At 39.3% G+C, this 22,128-nt stretch overlaps 1 protein-coding gene across 1 annotated transcript in view; it reads left to right on the forward strand.

Moving 5' to 3' along the window:
* The first annotated feature begins 12,176 nt into the window (after positions 1-12,176).
* The window catches only part of LOC120306747 (cytochrome P450 2J2-like), a 65,250-nt gene continuing 55,298 nt past the window's right edge, over positions 12,177-22,128 (forward strand). The window contains exon 1 of the mRNA XM_039340526.1: positions 12,177-12,340. The gene's annotated coding sequence lies outside the window, so the exon portion shown is untranslated. The remainder of the gene's footprint in view (positions 12,341-22,128) is intronic.

The raw sequence follows: 22,128 nt of genomic DNA on the forward strand, positions 1-22,128 counted from the left end.
GCAAGAAGATTGCACAGACTGATTACAAGCAGCGGCATGACAAAGTAGCAACAATGGTGCATTGGAAGATCTGCAAAAAATATCATTTTCCTGTAAGCAAAAACTGGTGGGATCATAAAATAGAGAAAGTCATAGAAAATGATAAAATTAAACTGCTCTGGGACTTCAGAATTCAAACAGACAAGCACCTGCAACATAACACCCCAGACTTAACAATTGTCGATAAGAAAGACAAAAAAGTCTGGATAGTGGACGTGGCAGTGCCTGGAGATAGCAGAATAGAAGAGAAAGAACTGGAGAAGATAACAAAATACAAAGACCTACAAATAGAAATAGAAAGACTGTGGCAAAAGCAAGCAAGGGTAGTACCAATAGTCATAGGCTCCTTGGGTGCAATCCCAAAACAACTGGAGCACCACTTGAACACCATTGGCATTGACAAATTCGCTATTAGTCAATTGCAAAAGGCGGCCTTATTAGGAACTGCTTCCATCCTGCGACGATACCTGTAATACCATCAAACATCCACATCTGCCTATCCCAGGTCCTGGGTAAGGACTCGATAGGTAGACAAAATGCCAAATCCAGTCTGAACATCTGGCTGACTGTGCGATGATTGAGAATAATAATAATAATAATAATAATAATAATAATAATAATAAATAATAATAATAAGAAGAAGAAGAAGAAAGAAGAAGAAGAAGAAGAAGAAGAAGAAGAAGAAGAAGAAGAAGAAGAAGAAGAAGAAGAAGAAGAAGAAGAAGAAGAAGAAGAAGAAGGTTGGAAGGCAACTTGGAGGTCATTGAGTCCAACCCCTTCTCAGACAGGAAACTCTACACCATTTTGGACAAATGGCTGTCCAGTCTCTTCTTAAAAACTTCCAGTGTTGGAGCATTCACCGCTTCTGGAGGCATGTTTTTCCCTTGGTTAATTGTTCTAACTGTCAGGAAGTTTCTCCTTAGTTCTAGGTTGCTTATCTCCTTGATTAGTTTCCATCCGTTGCTTCTTGTCCTACCTTCAGGGGCTTTGGAGAATAGCTTGACTCCCTCTTCTTTGTGGCAGCCCCTGAGATATTCGAACAGAGGAAGCCTTTTGCAACTAAACTAAGTGTAATCCTTGTGCTAATAAGGAGGGCTGTTGTAATAGATTCTGCAACATCTGTTATTGATTGAAAGGTGCCCTTAATCCAAGCATCTAATTATAGATCAAGAGCTATAAGTGTTTAGAAATACTTACCTACAAACTATGTCACCAATCAACTGCCTAACCCATTAGCACATCTGAATATGATACATGCAAAAGTTTTAGCAGCAACAATTTACCTAACTGAAGTAATATTAGACTCAATAGAGACCACACGGCTTGAGTAGGCCCTAGCCATCCTTTGTGATATTTTGTTTTGCTTTATGGTCCAATATTTTTGTTATCCTTTTTATTCCATACAACTATATTACTGATTGCCATGATGTATCTCATTCTGAGCACAAACTGAATCTTTGGAAGTTTTTTTGAAGCTCACATCTGCCCTTGTTCCTGAGCTCCAGGTGTTTACTTTTTCTCCTTGGGAACATAGCAGAACTCAGAATGACTCGGGTTTCACTTGATTTCTAGAGTAATTCCATAATTATTCTTTCATAGGACCACCTTTATGGTAATTGGGTGCCAGGCCATGCCTCATGGACAGGGATCCCCCAGTTCTCTCCTTGAATCACCTCCTTACTTGTTTTTAATTTACTTGTTTACTCAGTGTATAAATTATCTCATTCAGAGCCATGGTGTTGCAGTGTATTGAGGATTACAGTATTGTAGGCTGACTATGCCCACTGCCAGCAGTTCAAGTCGTGAGTGGCTCAAGGGAAGACTCACAAGGAAATTAGAGGAAATATTGCAACAAAGGGAAGACAATATGGTATAGAATTGTATTGACCAGGGATGCTGCTTTGGCAAGTAGAGTCTTCATGGAAAAGCAAAATCACCATTCAGTGTGTATACTTAAATATATCAGGTTTCTGGACTTCCGTTTCTGTGCGGTAATGACTGGTCGCAGGCTTGAAGACTGCCCAATCCCAATGGCCAACTTTCATCCTGCCTAAAGACCCTAATGGGTCCAACCGCCCAAGAGAGGTGATGAAGAAAGAAGGGTGCCCCAGTGACTCTGGAATGATGGCGGTCATTCCGTTTGTCTTGGGGAAAGCCTTCTAACCCAACAGGAGAAAGGCTGTATTTCATCGATCAGCCCAATCTCCTTGCAACCGGCGTCCAAAAGAACTAACCAGCACTACAATAAACAGCGTGCTTGAAACTGGGTGAGGAATCTGATTTTCTCTTCTCTATTCTAAATTTCCTGGAAAAGATCCTGGAAAAGATCCCCAAGAAGCAAAATACCTCCAGAAGGCAGAGGACTTCTGTCCCATCATTATACTAACAGAAGCAGCAAATTAAAATTTCTATGGAGGATCAAAATATATGGTAGTGAAATAAATTTATAAACTTGAAAGCTAAAATTTAACTTTGCACAAGTTTAAGATGGTTGAATGGTTAAGGCTTCATTTTAAAGACCAATGTTCATATTGAAAACTGACACCTAGTGGTGGATGAAGATTATGACAGCTGATTTCCATAGAGAACTTGCCAAAACCTGAAAAAAGCTAATCTGTGTTTGTGACCTTCAAAGCTTTAATAATAAAGAACAGCTGTGACAAAAAAAGAAAGCAGATAAAGAGAGAATTATAAACGTTAGAAAAAAAATCTGTTTTGAACTCTTTGGATTACAAATATCTATTTAACCAGGACTCTAAAGCTATTTGTAGATAAGAGGGAAAACTCCAACTTTTGGCTATCATGGATCAAAGATATTGAGAGAACACACCAAGGAAAAATAAATATCTCTCATGAGGAGATATATAGTATAGTGCAATTAATTCAAATAACACTGAGTTCAAATCACAAAGAAATCCAAAATAACTTTGAAAATACAAATCAAACTATCTCTAAGTTAGCTTTACAACCAAACAACTTCCAAGAAACAACAACAGAGAAGGAGCAGATAAAACAAATAAGTGGACATAAAATTGAAACTAGAGACTCAAAGACAGAACTTAATAAAGCAAGAAAACATGATTTAATCCTAGTGGAAATTTTTTACAAGAAATGGAAAAAACAACTCATCCCTTAAGACTACAAAATAAATCTGAGGACAAAAAAACAGATTGGATAAAATGGAATGTAGAGATGTTGAAAACATGAAAGAGAAAGGAAGTGATAAGAGAAGGAAAGAAAGATAAAGAGAGAAACATTTTAAAGAAACACAGAAAGGCGAAAGCCTCACATAAAGACACTTTATTCGATTTACTTCTTATATCTACAGCAACAATCATGAATATATGGAAAAACTTTTGATTCAGCAAAACACATTGATCAAGAAAGATACTGGTCAAAGGAAAAAGATCAAAGTGAACATTAAGAAATAGATGATGGGATCTACCAGAGAGAATATTTTAAAAAGAAACATTTGTTTGAATATGGTTAAAGAAATAGAAAAGATTCTGAATACATATGTCATTCTAAGAGAGATGAATTCCTTAAATATCCCATCCTCTAAGAATAGTGGCGACTGACAATCCAGGGGAGTTAAAACACTGAAAGAATAACCTTAATCTAACTGGATTTATACACTTCTAAAATTTGGGGACCAAAAATTTATTATCTTTACTGAAGACTTTGATTTTAATTTACAAAAAAGAAATAAAATTGGAAAGAGGATTATAAAAAATTTGGACTTAAAAAACTTTTAATGGCATTGGTGACATCTTGTGGCCAAGTTTGATATTACAAGTTGTTATTTTCTAAAGGAAACTTGGCTTGAAGCCCAGATTACAGATACGACTTTTTCAACCTTGACAAATATCAGCTGTGAGAAGCTCAGCTATGTTCTACACTCAGTTATAAAATTATTTTCATTCTCTGACTTTAAAGCCCTCAATTTAACACACCATTAAGAGAATATGGATGAAGACGAGGAACAGATTCTTTTTATGTTGAAAGCAGTACATGAAACCATTCTTTCAGCTTTTGATGAAATAAGATGCTACAGAAAAAAACAAGATGTCAGCCTAGATAAACAAATCCAAATTTTGACTACATTAAAAAATCAACTATGCAGAAGAAAATAGAAGAAGTAGAACAATTAAATATTATGATAGAGTAGTGGTTCTCAAACTGTAGGTCGGGACCCCATTTGGGGTCGAACAACCATTTCACTAGGGTCACCAAAGAACGCAGTCTGCCATTTTTTTCCCCTTTTCCTTAGCTGTGCTACTACCTTTTATTCTATTGGCTTTTGAAAGGCAATAGAATAGACTCTCTTGAATAGAGTCTAATTCTATTGGCTTTCAAAAGCCAATAGGAATTCTGCAGGTTGTCTCTGCCCTGCTGAGCCCACCAAAAGTCGCATTCTGCAAATTGTACTGCACCAGTTGAGTAGTCCTCGACTTATGACCGGTTGAGTAGTCCTCGACTTACGACTGGTTGGGGGTCGCAGCATTAAAAAGGTTGAGAACCACTGTGATAGAGGATTCAACTGACCAACAAATACAGTCATTGGAAAATCCAGAAAAGGGACTGACAACACTGAAAATGAAAAAGACTTTCTATATAAACCAGAAGAAACTTGAGGAGCAAGAAGAAGAACAGACTGAAAGGAAGGCAAACATATCAGGACAACTATGGGGATCTGGAATAATAGAGAGACAATTTGCTAGCCCTTCCCAAAAAAATGGTGACTGGATGGTTTCTTTTATTTCAAATAATATATATAACAACAGAGGGAGATCTATTTGATGACTTAAAAGCAGTGACATGGAACGCGAGCTGGCAAAGGAAGAAAGACAGAATAAGGCTGAAGAAAATTGGGGTGTTGATTTATTAGAGAGGGTTTTATATTACTAATTAAAATAGAGTATACTCAAATAGACAAGATATGTATTTTGAATACTAGATTTTGTTATGAATTGAGATAAAGAAAATTTGGGTCACTTAAAACTTGGAAGTATAAATCTTAAAAGTTAAATTTGAATAGTGATGGGAAATTAAAAAATTGGGGAAAACAAATAAAAGAAATATTAAGGGAAAAGAGAGGAAATATTTGATGTTGAAATAGGAGAAATTGTGGTCATTAAATTTAAAACATTTAGAAATTGGAAATAAGGATGTTATATTGTATTATTAACTAGATGAGGTAAGATGGTAGGAAACAGAATATACTCAAATAGATAAGATGTGTATCTTGAATATTAGACTTTATTAGGAATTGTGATAAAGGAACCTTTGGTTACCTAAAACTTGGAAATTATAAATATCAAATGTTAAATTTAAATACTGATGGGAAACTAAAAATTGGGACAAACTAAAAACAGGACATTGATTGTCTATAAAGATTGAATGTTAAAGCAACTAGGATATGAATCTCGCCCCGCCGCCCTGTTTAGGGTGACCTGTTCCCTACTTAATGTTCGGGAAGCTGGGGAGCCCTTACAGGGTAGAGCGGCGGAATTTGTGCAATTCTTATCAGACAAAATTGCTCGGATTCGGACAGACCTAGACTCCGATTGGGCAGGCCTTTTGAGATGACTGGGGCAGGTCTTAGCTCTGTTTTATGGGATGAATTTGAGTCTGTGACTGCTGAGGATGTTGACAGAGCGGTGGGAGCAATGAGCGCCTCCACTTGTTTATTAGACCCGTGTCCTTCCTGGTTGGTCTCGGCTGCCAAGGAGGTGACACGAAGCTGGCTCCAGGTGTTGATCAACACTTCGTTGAGGGAGGGGTCTTTCCCACAAACCCTGAAGGAGGCGGTTGTGAGGCCCCTGCTCAAGAAGCCTACCCTGGACCCGGCTGATTTAAATAACTTCCATCCAGTCTCCAATCTCCCCTTTGTGGGGAAGGTTATAGAGAGAGTGGTGGCGCTCCAGCTCCGACGGTCTCTGGATGAAGTGGATTATCTAGACCTTTTCAATCTGGCTTCAGGCCCGGCTTCAGCACAGAAACCGCTTTGGTCGCGCTGATGGATGATCTCTGGCGGGCACGAGACAGAGGTTATTCCTCTGTCTTGGTGCTACTTGACCTCTCAGCAGCTTTCGATACCATCAATCATGGTATCCTTTTGCGACGACTCAAAGGGGTGGGAGTGGGAGGCACCATTTTATGGTGGTTCTCCTCCTACCTCTCTGGCCGGTCGCAATTGGTATTGGTGGGAGGGCAGAGGTCAACCCAGAGGCCCCTTGAATGTGGCGTGCCACAGGGGTCGGTCCTCTCTCCCCTCCTAATTAACATTTATATGAAGCTGCTGGGTGAGATCATCAGACAGCATGGGGTGAGGTTTCATCAGTATGCTGATGATACCCAGTTATATATCTCTTCCCCGAGCTCTCTCAGTGAAGCAGCTGATGTGATGGGCCGTTGCCTTGAAGCCGTGAGGGTCTGGATGGAGGTTAACAGACTCAGGCTGAATCCTGACAAGACCGAGTGGCTTTGGATGTTGCCTCCCAAGGATCATGTCGACTGTCCAGTGTTGACTCTTGCGGGGGAAAATATACCCCCTTCGGAGCGGGTTCGCAACTTGGGTGTCCTCCTTGATCCACAACTGAATTTGGAACATCAATTGACGGCTGTGTCTGGGAGGACCTTTGCACAAGTTTGCCTGTTGCACCAGTTGTGACCCTACCTGGACCGGGAGGCTCTCCTTACAGTCACTCACGCCCTTGTCACCTCACGTTTGGACTACTGCAACACGCTCTACATGGGGCTACCCTTGAAAAGTATTCGGAGACTACAGTTGGTCCAGAATGCAGCTGCCCGAGTGATAGTGGGTGCTCCTCGATACACCCACGTTACCCCTATCCTCCGTGAGCTGCACTGGTTGCCTATTGGTCTCCGGGTCCAATTCAAGGTGTTGGTCATTACCTTTAAAGCCCTATATGGCTCAGGGCCAGGCTATTTGTGAGACCGCTTACTACCTCATAGTTCCCTACGTCCGGTTAGATCCCACAGGCTGGGCCTCCTTCAGGCCCCATTGGCCAAGCAGTGCCATTTGGCGGGGCCGCGGAGGAGGGCCTTCTCTGTGATGGCGCCCACGCTTTGGAATCAGCTCCCACCGGAGATTAGGACCTCTCCCACCCTGTTGGTCTTCTGTAAGCTACTTAAGACCTGGCTTTTCCGGCAGGCCTGGGGTTTATAAAACATTACCCCTGGATGATTGTTTTTGTATTGCTGTTTTGTTATGTTTTATGTGTTTTTTATTGTTAGCCGCCCAGAGTCCTTCGGGAGTGGGGCGGCTTATAAATTTTAAAAATAAAATAAAATAAAAATAAAATATGTATACGCTAAAAATTTATTGATAAATGTAACAATGCTATTTTTACTTAATTGATATAATAAGAACTATATTAGTTCAAATTTGAGACCGTAGATATTAAGGGAAAAAGACAGGAAATATTTGATAGGGTAGCTTGAGATTTGTACTAAAGATTTTTGTATGTTTTTGAATTTTCAATTAACCCAGCCACCAGGTTGCTTTTTAAATACTTAAATGTAAAATTGGAAAATCAATAAAATATTACAAAAAAGCTCCTTTTAGACAAGAGTACAGCTAAACTAGCAAGTTCATGAAGTCTCACCTTTTGATTTTGCATTCGGTTGAACATTGAAGGAATGTAGGTTCCTCTTGGATATCTCTATACCTGCCTCCATGTGAGAGGACTATTATCTCCAATTATTTACTGCCCCAAGTTGTATTAGACTGGAGGATCCGAAAATATGTTCTACAGACGGCCTGTACTCCTGTACTACTCCACCCTGCACTCCAGGAACTGAATGAGAGACTAGAGGAGTCATTCACATTCTGAAGATCTCCTAAGAAACGTTTTCTACCCCTATTGAAATGTCACTTTGATTGGTGAGCTCCCTTATCTGCAAGTTTATTTACCCCAATAAATAATTCCTGCCAATTCCATCTGGTTGGCAGGTCTCTATTGTGGTCCCCATTTAGCAAAAGCTTGATCAGGATGATCCTTCGAATTATAGACTGATTAGTCTCACTGACATCATAGCAAAATTATAAGCCAAATGTTTTTGATACAAGAATGAGGACTGCGTAATAGAAAAGGGCTTTCTACCAAAAAGCAAACTGGTTTTACTCTTTCATTTTATATCATTTAATAGAAAAACATACCATTAAGGGTAGACAGATATTTATAACTTTTATAAACCTCAGTGCAATATTTGATTCAATAAACAGAGAACTTCTGTGGAAAAAAACCTATGGACCTGAGCATGGATCCTAAACTCCTCTCTTTATTCAAGGCATTATATACAAATTCATGCCTAAGGTACACACAGGAATGCATAGCACCCCAACAGGGAAAATTAATACCAATAAAGGAGTCAGTGAAGGATGTATACTAGCTCCCATTATCTCTAATCTGGATACAGGTAATTGCATGCCCCCATCAGAGCTTGAATCTGCTGAGGAAAATGAGCTGGAACTGGAGAGGAATGTGGGGAAGAACAGGCTGAGGCAGGCCAGGGCCTTTCAGGATTGGGACAGGATGAACATGAGACACAGAGCTGAGATGATGAGCAAGGGCCACCCCCTCTGATCCTAAAGCACAGAGAATGGAGAAAGCAGGGAATAATACAGGCAGGCTCAACTATTCGGGAGGAGAACACCCCACCCCTCTCCACAAAGCACACCTGGAGACTAAGACTTAAGGAGACACTGTGGGGAGGGGCATTTGTCGGGAACAAATGCTGAGTGCTTGGAGTTTTGTGTGCCATTGCTGACCTTGGAAACAACTCTCTGATCTCTTGTTCTGTGTTGTGAATTTTGCTTGGAAAACCTGAAACTCTGACCATTGGACTGGCTTACAAACTTGATTTGGTGTTCAAAGACCTCGGATTGGATTTTGGCTTCTTTCCTGAAACTGCTCAGGCAAGCTTTCCACAGCCTCCTTGGATTTTGGATATATGTTTCTTTCCTTGTTATCTATGTGGCCTTGAGTAAATTACTCTTCTAATCTAACTGTGTGTGAGTCGAAACTTGAAGGAGGATGGCTTGTTCCATACACCCACTTTCCCTGCCTAAAGAGTTAAAAACATATGAAACTACTTGCAGCCAAAGGCTGCTGAAGGTGTGTGTGTCTTATTTTGTTCTGCAGCTTGCCAGAAATATGGGAGCATTTGGGGAAAATTTGGATGCCCTCAGGAATTGTTTTCTCCAATGCTCACATCTGGAAACAGCAGTGACACATTACCATCACTTCTCTGCGGAAGCTGGAACTGGGGAAACAAAACATTGGGCATCCAATAGAAGATGGAGATCAGATGTTGGTGGAGATTTTTGGACAAACAAAAAGTATGTAATTTAGGGTAATGGCTCAAGTCCACGTCTGCTGTAAAATGTTCCATTTTGTGTATTTTGAACAAAAGCAGATGATTTTATTTTCTTAAAATTTTGCACCAATTGATTCCCAAATCTCTCCTCATCCCCTTAGAAATCCTGTTCTTTAATAACTGATTATGAAATATCTTCATTGGCAGGACAACTATTTGACCCTTCATTTCCAGTAATAAATGCAGTTTATAATGTCATATGTGCTTTGAGTTTTGGACATCAGTTTGATCTTGAAGATGAAAACTTCCAGAAGCTAATTCAAGGTCTTGGCTTTCTTGTGAAATTCTCTAGTGGCTTTTTTCATGTGGTGAATCATAATTTAGATTAAAGCTCGCCCAAATCTGTGTTTCCATCAGCAATTTCATGGAATCATGAATGGAATCCATGGGGAAAGCCTTGGAAACCATCTATTGTACTATTATCTCTAGCAGATGTATCTATCCTTTAGTCTATCATGACTCCAGGTGAGAGCCTGGACAAGTCTTTGCAGATTCCTTGTTGAGTTTTCGGAAGTGGTTTGCCATTGCCCACATCCTAGGGCTATGAGAGAGAGACTGCTCCAGTGTCACCCAATTGACGTACTGTTTGAGTTGGAACTAATATTCAGAATATCTCAGTTTATAGGCTGGTGCATTAACCACTGTAGCAAAGTGGTTCTGCCCATGAAGTAATCCATTATTTCAGTATCCCCAGCAGATGGCTGTCCATCCCATGTTTAAACAGTTCTAGAAAAGATGGTCCACTACTTCCTGGGTCAGTCCGTCATTGAACAGTTCTTTCAATTTTTTTCCTAATACCAAACCAACATCTGCTTCTTTGTAATTTAAACCCATTGCTTTCATCCAGATTACTAGAACTTCTTTTATTATAGCCACCAAAATAACCATCAGAGTCCTAGGCTGTATTAACAGAGGGAGAGAATCAAGGTCATGTGAAGGGTTAGAACCACTTAATAATGTATGGTAAGACCACACTTGGAATATATTATCCAGATTTACTCACCAGGATAAAAAAAAACAAATATCTTGAGACCCTGGAAAGAATGGAGAGAAGACTATCTAAGATGATTGGGGGTGGTGTAGAGGCTGAAACATATGAAGAACAGATGCAGGAATTGGGTATGTCTAATCTATTGAGAAGAAGGGCTAAGGTTGACATGATAGCAGTGTTCCAATATTTGATGGGCAGCAACATAGAAGAGGGGCTCAACATATTCTTCAAAACATCTGAAGGCAGGAAAAGAAGAAATGGATGGAAACTAATCAAGGAGAGAACCAATCTAGAAATAAGAAGAAATTTCCTGTCAGTGAGAACTAATAACCCTTGGAAGAACTTACCTTCAAATGTTCTGGGTGTTCCATCACTGGAGATTTTTAAGAAGAGATTGGACAGCCGTTGTTGAGTCTCCTGCTTGAACTGGGAGTTGGTTGGATTAGAAGACCTCCAAGATCCCTTCCATCTCTGTTATTCTGTTATGAAAAACTAGCAAACTGAAAATCCAACCCATGTAGTTAATTCATTATTTAGCATGGCTGTGAATCCAGCTGGTCTAATTTTTTGAACCACTGCTTATTTAGCCATGCTTATCCATATTTACAAAGGGTCTTGGAGACAGTAATAGAATAAGAGAATGTTATAATAGCTTTATAATCATCAATCTGCCTCTAACATTATTCTTTTCTACAAGAATTTGGAAACAGCTTTTCTGGAGGACATTTGAGGCTTGACACCATGTATAATTTGTCATGTTTCAATGTGCTTGCAATGTTTTTCTTTGGTTATTAAGTACTGTCTATTACTGTGAACTGCTGAGAGTCTTCTTGAGTTGTAGTGGGAAATAAATAAACAGCCTTTCCATTTCTATTAGATGTTTATTGTATTCCCACTATTAATGAGCTACCTATTTCTGTGGATTTGATTGTCTCCTTTGCAAAGCAGGAAATAGAGAAACATAAGGAATTCAGCTCTCTGCCTCAGCCACCAGATTTCCTTGATCACTACCTTCTTTGGATGGAGAAGGTATGGGTTTATTGTCTACTCTGATGTGGACACTTCTACTCTTGACCAATCATCTCGACATCCAAGGTGAGACAAACATGGCCAATTTCCTATCAGGATCAGAAGAAGCTGCCCTACACCAATGCTGTGATTCATGAAATTCAACGTGTAAAATATGTCTTTCTAGCTGGGGCTCCCAGGCAAAGTACAAAGGATGTGAAGATGAAGGGTTACCACATTCCAAAGGTGAGAAACATGTTCAGGCTGTATTGTAGTAGTCCAGCATGGAGGGAAAAGCAGAATATGACAGAAGCTCTCTGTTCAGAAACTGCCAATGTAGTCATGCAAAATCAAATAACCAAGAGTAGAAAATTTTTGCGGGGGATGGATTATGAGTTTAAATCCAAACACCTCTCAGATTTTAAAGCTAGAACCATTAATATTTTCTATTTATACTAGGAAGGTGATAAGTGGTTAAGAGCTGAACTTAAATTCAGAATTGTAGTTATAGCTAGATATGTTTCTTTGTCCATTTCTTGAGGCAATCTGATGTGATAAATATGCACCCAACTCTCTTTTTTAATGGAATGGATGGAAGAAAGGAAGCTAAACAGTTGAGCAACTATTGATCTCTGAAACGACTCTGGAAATGAACAAATATGGGTCCATAAGAGCAAGCTTAAAAGCAAATGCTTCATCAATATGGTTTACACTTTTTTAAACCTGTTTCAATTATGAAACTGCTCTGTTTAATTATGTCTTTGTTTATAGAGAACCATGATTTTGCCAGATTTACGGTCAATTCTTCTTGATCCTGAACAATGGGAGACACCTGAATAATTCAACCCAAATCACTTTTTAGAAAAAGATGGGAAGAGTTTCTGCCATTCGGATTAGGTACATCTATGAGCCCAAAACAGCTTATAACTTATAGATTCTCACCATTCCCATCCCTGACACTCCTCCCATTTAAAGCTAAACAGCTGTTAAATCAAATGCTTTTGATTTAAATCTTTAAATCATTTAAATCTTAGTCAACATATCAGTTTGAACAATTGTACAATTGAACAATTTTTTGCTGTATACATTCCTCCCTTATACTGCAGTTCATTATTGTATCCTTCCATTTATCCTTTTCTACTTTACGCACTGATAACATTTCTTGATAATCATGGAGTTCATTCCTTATACTATATACTCTAACCCCACTTGCTGTGAATCGATCAGAAAGTACACCTTCAGACATTCACATTCAGACCTCCTAGGGATCACATGTTCCTATGTTTGTTTCTCTTTTTATTTCAGGTCTGTCCTCATCTATCCCTACTATCTCTGACCTGCTATCCTGTTCTTTCTTCATTGGGTTTTGTGTAGCCTCTCCTTCCTGAGAACTAATGCTACTTGTTGGCATGAACACTTCAGTGTTACCATGCACCCTGTTCCAATTATTCTGTTCTGCAAAACTGGCAGACCTTGATATCACAATCTTTGTGGTTCCATCTGAAAACCTATAACCCTTGGAACCTGGCTCATATCTCACAAACTTAAGTTTCCTGGTCTTTTTCTGTCTTTTCCTTCTGGTGCTTTAGGGAATATGTACCCAGGGATAACTGCCAAATGTCCTTAAGTGAGCTAATGAAGGTTTTGTTCCATACAACATGTCATATGGAGTTTCATTGATAGCCACACTCCATACTCTATTCACTAAATAGTTGCCTGTTTTTATGGCTTCTCCCCAGTATGTGTTACTCATTCCTGCATCTGCCAGCAATGAGTCTTTCATCATCTGCAATACACCATTTCTCCATTCAGCCACTCCATTTCCTGCTGATGTGCATGGGTTTGTATGTCTATGCTTTATGCCTACATTTCTCAGCCACCTTTGGATATCATCAGACATGAACTCTGTTCCCCTGTCTGTTTGCAGCTGGCATACTTTATGGCCATACCTTCTCTCTACTCATTGCTTCACCCATTGCTTAAACTATTGTAGAACTTCAGTTTTGTTCTTTATTAAGTAGCAGAACCCAAACCTGGTGTAATCATCTACTAAGACTAGCTCCTCCAAGAGATGAACAATTACATCAGCACCATAGGAGCAATTACCTCAGCATGCACTAACTGTAAAACCCTTTTAGTTTGCCTCGTGGTTTTCTTACAGGATACAAACTAGACTTCGACTCCTTACAAATAGCACAATCCAAATATGTGTTGCATTGCTTAATTTTTAGTCCCTCAGCTAGATTTGGCATCCTCTGCAGCACTCTAAAACTCGTATGTCCTAACCTTCGGTGTAATAAATGTACACAGTTATTACACCTATGAGTGTTTGTGAGTGTTTGTGCACAACCTTCCTGCTGCTTCCTTAGTACATACAAATTATCCTGTTTAACATCTTCTGCACAAATCCTCCCATCTTTCCTAATGGTGTATTGACCCTTTGCAAACATTACTTCATACCCCATATTATCCAAGCTAGAAATACTGAGTAAATTATGTGTCAACACTGCTAACATTGGATGTTCTTGCTTTGACAACATATGGAGATGCAACTTTTTTCTTTCTCATACTTTACTCTTAGATTTAGATGATACTGGGGAGGGGGAAGAATGTGATGGGAGTTAGTTAGACGTACAAAATTGTAATAAGAGCCAATAAGGCATGGCAGAATAAAGAACTGGGAGAAAGCCAGCATTTGAAACTAATTGGAGAATGTGATTTATGACTGTTAGTTGTAGTAGGGAATTGTGCTTTGATCTATTTGCTATTTCTCCTATACCATACATACATAAACTTTACTTTCCCCTTTAAGAGCAGACTATTGTCCATTAGCCAAGCTAACAAATGCTTGCTTAGCTGGTCTTAAATTGGAAAACATTTGTGGGTCATTTGCAATATACTAACTGACCCCAATGTCCAACAACCAAGTATTTTTCTCAGTTAACGTCGCTACCACAGAAAACGTTGGTTGTCTCGCTACTGCTCTGTTTCTCCCCTCAGGGCAGTGTCTCTGGAGATGCTCTGTAGAACCACTCTTGAAACAGTGTTACACCATGCAAACTTTCTCAGCTACTCTGCCGCATCCTGGGATGTAGCAGTTCTAGGCTTGGGCGGTGTGTTATTATCCCCTCTCTTCTGCTTTTTCAAACATTTCTGTTCCTCCTCCAGCAACCAGCCAGTCAAATAACTCATGGTTAAGTCCTTTTAGCTATCTGAAAACAATGTCACAACTCCAACTGCTTAACCCATTAGCACATCTGAATATGATCCATGCTAAAGGTTTACCAGGGACAATTTATCTTACTTTGAAGTAACATTAAACCCAATAGAGACCACATGGCTTGAGTAGGACCTAGCCATCTTTTGAGATATTTTGTTTTGCCTTATGGGCCAATAATTTTATTGTCTTTTTATTCCTTACAACTATATTACTGATTGCTATGATGTATCTCATTCTGAGCACAGTCTGAAACTTTTGAAGTTTTTTTCAAGCTCACATTTGCTCTTGTTCCTGAGCTCCAGGTGTTTTCTTTTTCTCCTTGGGAACACAGCAGAACTCAGAATGACTGATGTTTCAGTTCGTTCCTTCAGTCATTCTATAATTCTATAATATACCATACATACATAAACTTTACTTTCCCCTTTAAGAGTAGACTGTTGTCCATTAGCCAAGCTAATAAATGCTTGCTTTGTTGTTGTTAATTGCGAAGTCTTGTCCGACCCATCGCGATCCCATGGACAACATTCCTCCAGGTCTTCCTGTCCTCTACCATCTTCTGGAGTACATTTAAGTTCACACCTACTGCTTCAGTGACTCCATCCAGCCATCTCATTCTCTGTCGTCCCCTTCTTCTATTGCCCTCAATCTTTCCCAGCATTAGGCTCTTCTCCAGTGAGTCCTTCCTTCTCATTAGGTGGCCAAAGTATTTGAGTTTCAACTTCAGGATCTGGCCTTCTAAAGAGCAGTCGGGGTTGATCTCTTCTAGGACTGACCGGTTTGAACACGTTGCAGTCCAAGTGACTTGCAGGAGTGTTCTCCAGCACCATAGTTCAAAGGCCTCATTTCTTTTGTGCTCAGCCTTTCTTATGGTTCAACTTTCACAGCCATACATTGCAACTGGGAAAACCATGGCCTGGACTATACGCACTTTTGTTGGCAGGGTGATTGCTTAGCTGGTCTCAAATTGGAAAACATTTGTGGGTCATTTGCAATATACTAACTGACCCCATGTCCAACAACAAAGTATTTTTCTCAGTAAATGTCGCTACCAGAGAAAATGTTGCTTGCCTCGCTACTGCTCTGTTTCTCCTCTCAGGGCAGTGTCTCTGGAGATGCTCTGTAGAACCACACTTCAAACAGCGTTATACCATGCAAACTTTCTCAGCTACTCTGCCGCACCCTGGGATGTAGCAGTTCTAGGCTTGGGCGGTGTGTTGTTATCCCCTCTCTGCTGCTTTTCCAAACATTTCTGTTCCTCCTCCAGCAACCAGCCAGTCAAATAACTCATGGTTAATCCTTCTCCTGCATGGACTCTAAATTGATCACTAGGACATCCCCTGAATTGTCCCAATGAACTGAGCACCACATACACCTTATGTGACTCAGTGAAAGTCATTCCTCTTTCCTCTAATTCTATGAATGTCTTTCTCGTGGATTGCAAATGCATAGACTTGCTCTCTCCTGGCTTCAGCTGTTCTTTATACAGCTTTCTTGTCATCATTACCTTGCTGCTTGCAGTCCCTCTCATGTATACACTGTGCAAACAACCCTTTATTGAAGAATGAGATCAGATTGGTCTGGCATGATCTGTTTTTAACAAACCCGTGCTGGCTGCTAGTTATGACTTTGTTTGCTTCTAGTTGTTCGCAGATCTGTTTTTTTATTATCTTTTTAAGGATCTTCATAAAGGATTTGCAATTAAAATAAGCATAATCATAGGGCTAATAAGGAGAGCTGCTGTAATAGATTCTGCAACAACTATTATTGATTGAAAGATGCCCTTAATCCAAGCATCTAATTATAGGTAGAGAGCTATAAGTGTTTAGAAATAGCTATGTGAAAACAATGTCACAACTCCAACTGCCTAACCCATTAGCACATCTGAATATGATCCATGCTAAAGGTTTACCAGGGACAATTTATCTAACTTTGAAGTAACATTAAACCCAATAGAGACCACATGGCTTGAGTAGGACCTAGCCATCCTTTGTGATATTTTGTTTTGCCTTATGGGCCAATATTTTTATTGTTCTTTTTATTCCTTACAACTATATTACTGATTGCTATGATGTATCTCATTCTGAGCACAGTCTGAAACTTTTGAAGTTTTTTTGAAGCTCACATTTGCTCTTGTTCCTGAGCTCCAGGTGTTTTCTTTTTCTCCTTGGGAACACAGCAGAACTCAGAATGACTCATGTTTCACTTTGTTCCTTCAGTCATTCTATAATTATCCCTTCATAGGACCACCTTTATAGTAATTGGGTATCATGCCTCAAAGATAGGGATCCCCCAGTTCTATCCTTGAATCACTTTCTTGCTTGTTGTTAATTTACTTATTTACTCAGTGTATAAATTGTCTCATTGAGAGCCGTAGTGGTACAGTGGTGGTGGTACAGTAAACTTAGTACTGCTGTATTGCAGGCTGACTTTGCCCACTGCCAGTAGTTCAATCCTGAGTGGCTCAAGGTTGACTCAGTCTTCCATTATTTCGAGGTTGATCAAATGAAAACCCAGATTATTGGGGTCAATATGCTGACTCTGTGAACTTCTTAGAGAGGACTGTAAAGCACTGTGAAGCGTATATAGGTCTTAGTGATATTGCTATTGCTAATTCACCAAAGTGACTCTGTATGATATGCAATACATGACTTTTTTCCCCTAACTAACCTTGCCCCTACCCCACTCCTTGCCATTCATTTAAAAAAATTCCTCTCCTATTTACAATAAGTGTAACATGATCAGAGATAAGTGAATCAATGGGCTAATGTTTTGCTAAGAAAATACCAGCACTGATTTGACAGAGCATCAAAAGATGGGCTGCTATTGACTTCTGGTTTTGGGTTGCAGTGGGTGCAGGCACACAAAGAGACTCTCTCTCTTCGTTACCTACTTTTCCTCTGCCGGTAGACCCTTAATCAGGTCAAAAAGTCACCCTGAAAGGGTGACTACTGATGAAGCAGACTCTTGTTGATTGCGGGGGGAGGAGGCAGCTCCTTCCACGGTCCGAGGCAGCTCCTCAGGGCCAATGGAGAAAAGATCAGCCAGTAACATGGCTGATCTTTTAGCTGCTCCAGCCAAAAGTCAAAAGAACATCTAAGCATTAAGAAAACATTAACCAAGTGTTAAGTTGAAGATTTTGCAAGATGCCCGAGAAAGAGGAGGACTTAAAGCATCTAACTTGAAATTATACTATGATGCAGCCACGTTAACGTGAATAAGTGATTGGCTTAATTTAACAAATAAGGATATTCTTGTTCTTGAAGGGTGGGATTTAATGTATGGTTGGCATGAATATTTAATTTTTAATATGAAAGTGGACCGGGCTTTCAAATCACATATTTTGAGGAGTGCCTTACTTCGAGTTTGGAAAAAGTATTATTATAGGTTAAACTATAAAATACCTATCTGGGGGATTCCTAGACATGCAATTGAGGGGATTTCTAAGGGGATGAACTTTGATAAAATTTCGTATAAAGAATTATTAATTTGGTCAGGTTTGGATTGGCATGTAAAATCTCTAGATGTATTAAGGCAAGAAAATATCCTACAGCCATGGTTTCAATATTTACAAATAGTGGACAGGTGGACTGTAGATAAGAAAGAAGGAATAACACTAGAAGATAGAAATCTGGTTATTCAGATTAAAGATCAGAGTCAGGCCCATATAAAAAGAATTTACAATGCTTTAATAGAATTAGACTCTGAAACAGAATTGGTTAAAGACTGTATGATTAAATGGGCTCAGAATATCCAGGATCTGATCCCATTGGACTTATGGGAGACAATTTGGATTAGAAATATTAAATTTACACAAGCTCAAAATTTGTGGGAAAATATTTATAAAATGTTTTACAGATGGCATTTAGATCCTAAAAAATTATCTTGTATGTATCCAAATTTACAACCCAAATGTTGGAGATGTGGTAATATGGATGCGACATATTTTCATGTTTGGTGGAATTGTAAAAAGGTAAAGGCTTTTTTGGATTATGATTTGGTGGAACATTCAAAAGATTTTTAAAAGGAAGATAAAGTTCACCCCTCAATTATTCCTACTGGGTATCTTTGTAGATTTAAATTGCAAAGAAACTACTTTAGTGTTGAATTTATTAACTGCAGCAAGGTTATTAGTAGGCTCGTATTGGAAGAAGGACTCGTTGCCTACTTTAGAAGAATGGATATTTAAAGTTTCTAACTTTGCAGAAATGGCAAAAATTTCTGCTTATTTGAAGGATCATACACAAGAAAGATATATTATTGTATGGAGAAGATGGATAGATTATATTCAGAAAAAATATGGGACTATAAAGTTTCATTTATTTTATGAGTAAATTTTATAGTAACTGTTGTAGAGATTTGTTTATATGTCTTAATTTAAGGAGAGTTAAAGGTTAAGTATGATGTTTTTTTCTTTCTTTTTTCTTTCTTTTTTTATTATTGTTAACCTTCTTATTAATAACCCTGTACTCTGCTCTGGAAAGCGAGGGGGGGAGGGTTGAGGGTGGGTGGGTGGGTGAGTGGGTGGGTAATGATAATATAGTCATGGTAAATGCTTGGGCATTTCCCCTATGCTGCGTTCATGTGTGTGAGAGGGAAGAGAGGGGAGGAAGGAGTAGGGAGGAAGTAGGATGGTTAGAGGAGATGGGGAGGGGAAGAGAGTTGGAGGGGAGGAGAGAAAGAGGAGGGAAGTAGGGAAGGTTTAGAGAGGGTGGACGAAACCTGGGGGGAATGGGCAGGCGGTACCAATGGTTAATTGTATTTTGAATGAATAAATGGAAAATAAAAACTTTTTAATAATAAATTTTAAAAAAAGAAAAGAAAACATTGTGGATGATCCCGGTGAGACTTTTCCTTCTCTCTCTTTGCCTAACTACTCTCCTGTTAAAAGCCTTTTGGAATTACTTCCCTGTTTTGAAAGAGCTGCCTTTGTTTATCTGGGGAAAAGAGCTTTCCATAACAAAGGAAAAAACTTCTTACTGACTATTTTTATTTTTGGTTACTTGGGGGCCCTGGAAAAATCCTTATAATAAAACTTTATTATTATATCTTCTAAGTTGGAATATATTGTTTTCCTATGTCTTGGACTTATTTTTTTAAAGGGATAAATCTTTATTGTTTGGAAAAAAAAAACAACTCTATGAGAAGCCGGAAAAGAGACTCCATAGCTCTTTGACTTTGCTAATCTCATTCTTGGTGTGGATACTGACTAAATGTTTTGGAATATAGCCTCCACTAAAAGATAACAGGATTGGATTTAGTTACTACTTAAATGGAGAAGCCATATTCACAACTCAACTGTAAACTCATATTGGAAAAAATTTCTGAAGCTACTGAGGAAATATGTTCCCAAATAAGAGAGAAAACTGCAGAAATAATAAACAGCAATTATACTGTGAACTTACAAACTGACCTTCAGACTCTATTTGATCATTCTACAGACCAAAAAGCAATAGAAGAGGAATTAATTTACATACAACCTATGGAGACTTTGGATGATCAAAAAATGATTGTAACTAAACTATCTACAATTGCAAAACTAACAGAAATGAACTTGAAATTACAACTATTGGAGAATTATGACAACTTTGATAATCAACCACTAATTATAAAATTGGACATGATCGCATGTTTTATCCAGCAGATAGGAGCCAGGCATCAAAAACAGAGAATGGGAGGTCTTTTACTGACCCAAATGACATTACAAGCAATAACTGCCCCTTTAGTGGAAATGATGCAGTCTACTTTTCTCAAATGTTGTAGAAGTGAGAGACTTGAGTCAGCTCTTTTGTGGAAAGGGAAGTTTATTTGCGCAGGTTCAGAGAGCTGTACACAGCTAAAGAAGTCTGAACACCCGACTGGGGTGTGGATGATCATTTTTATAACCCCCCAATACGTGGTTATTTCCTGAGTAAGACATATTCCATACATGGTTACATTCTATAGCTCCTTATTCTAACATAGGAAAGTTACTAGACATGGTTATAATCTATAGTTCCTCTTTTAACATAGGAATGTTTTTAGCAGTTAGCAATATTTCAAGTGTTAAGCAGTTTTCAATATATCATGTGATAAACAGTTTGCAATACATCATGTGCAGAGCTGAGAACAGGATGTCTGGCCATTCTAATTTTAAGGGTTGTCTGGTAAGCAGGAAAACCTCCCTTTCACCCACAATCTGTTAGACAATCAGTATTTTTCCAGCTTCCCACTTTACTCTGGTTGAATTACTCTACATGACTTCAAGTAATACGGATCTAGTTGGCTCTACCACTTATATAAAGCCATCTAGTAATTAAAATATTTTGGGACATTTCCTCAAGTGCCTCTTGGAAACCAGTTGGATGTCAATGATGCAATCGAAACAGGGGGCTGGATCCTAGCAGTGAGCTTCCTGGAATATGGAAAGTGATCTCACCACAAGTGACGTGAATGTCCTAGATTTTCAGATCACATGTTAGCTAAGAAACAAACAAGACCAACGGTGTATTGCTCACAGTGTGAGTGAGTATCATGATAACCTCTTCGTTTTGTCTTGGTGGCCATGAATTTCTGAGCCACTCAGACCTTGCACTGATGGCCTAGAGATTGTCATTTTGGAGTATAATAAGCCTGGATGAATTTACCAACATCAGGGCAATGAGGTCATGAATCACAGCATTGGTGTAGGGGAACTTTCTCTGATCCTGATAGGAAATTGTCCCTGAGAAGCCAAACATATCTTCAATCTCTTTCTGGACTTTCTTTAGAAAAAATGATTCAACATTCAACCAATGTTCTTCAGAGGATCTGGCCTTCTTCAAGTTATTGCCAGCTTCTGGGCTCCAGTTGCAGATTTGTAGCCCCAGTTGGACTTCTAATGCCAGCTGCCAGCTCATTGACCTTTATGCCGCTACTTTCACCAAACCACCTTACAGAGGGCCCCAAATCCATCTCTGATCTCTGAGCACTGGACTGCTCCCTCTGGCCTCTGATCTCTCATCTGGGCCATATATTCACTGTCATGGCCCCTGTTGACTCTCTGGGCCAGTTCCTGCTTCCAGTCCCCCCCAGCTTGTCATCCTTCTATGCTGCAGCTCTGGCACCAAGTTGGCTCTTCACTATGGCTCAACCAGCCTTTCGCCCTCAGCACACACTCTTCACTTTGTCCTCCCATGCCTGCAACCCCTTCAGACTGGCACTGGATTAGGATCAGGCTCAGCTCTCCACCTCCTACCAGGCCCTCATTGTGCTGCCCCACTCATGCACACATGCTCACAATGGAAAGTTGAAAGTTTTTTATTCAAAACCCTCAACAGTTTCAGTAGTAAACCAAATGACGAGTGGCCAGGTTATAAACCCCACACGAGATGAACTCTTGACAAGATTCAATCCAAGAAATGCCAAACAAAGTCCAAAGCCAGCCCTAAATCAATACACAGAGCCAGAGGACAAGATGCAAAGGGGAACACAAGAAACTGGACATGTT

The sequence above is a fragment of the Crotalus tigris genome, unplaced genomic scaffold, assembly GCF_016545835.1.
Source record: "Crotalus tigris isolate CLP2741 ecotype Arizona unplaced genomic scaffold, ASM1654583v1 scf7180000017752.986373038:1224578, whole genome shotgun sequence".
Lineage (NCBI taxonomy): Eukaryota > Metazoa > Chordata > Lepidosauria > Squamata > Viperidae > Crotalus > Crotalus tigris.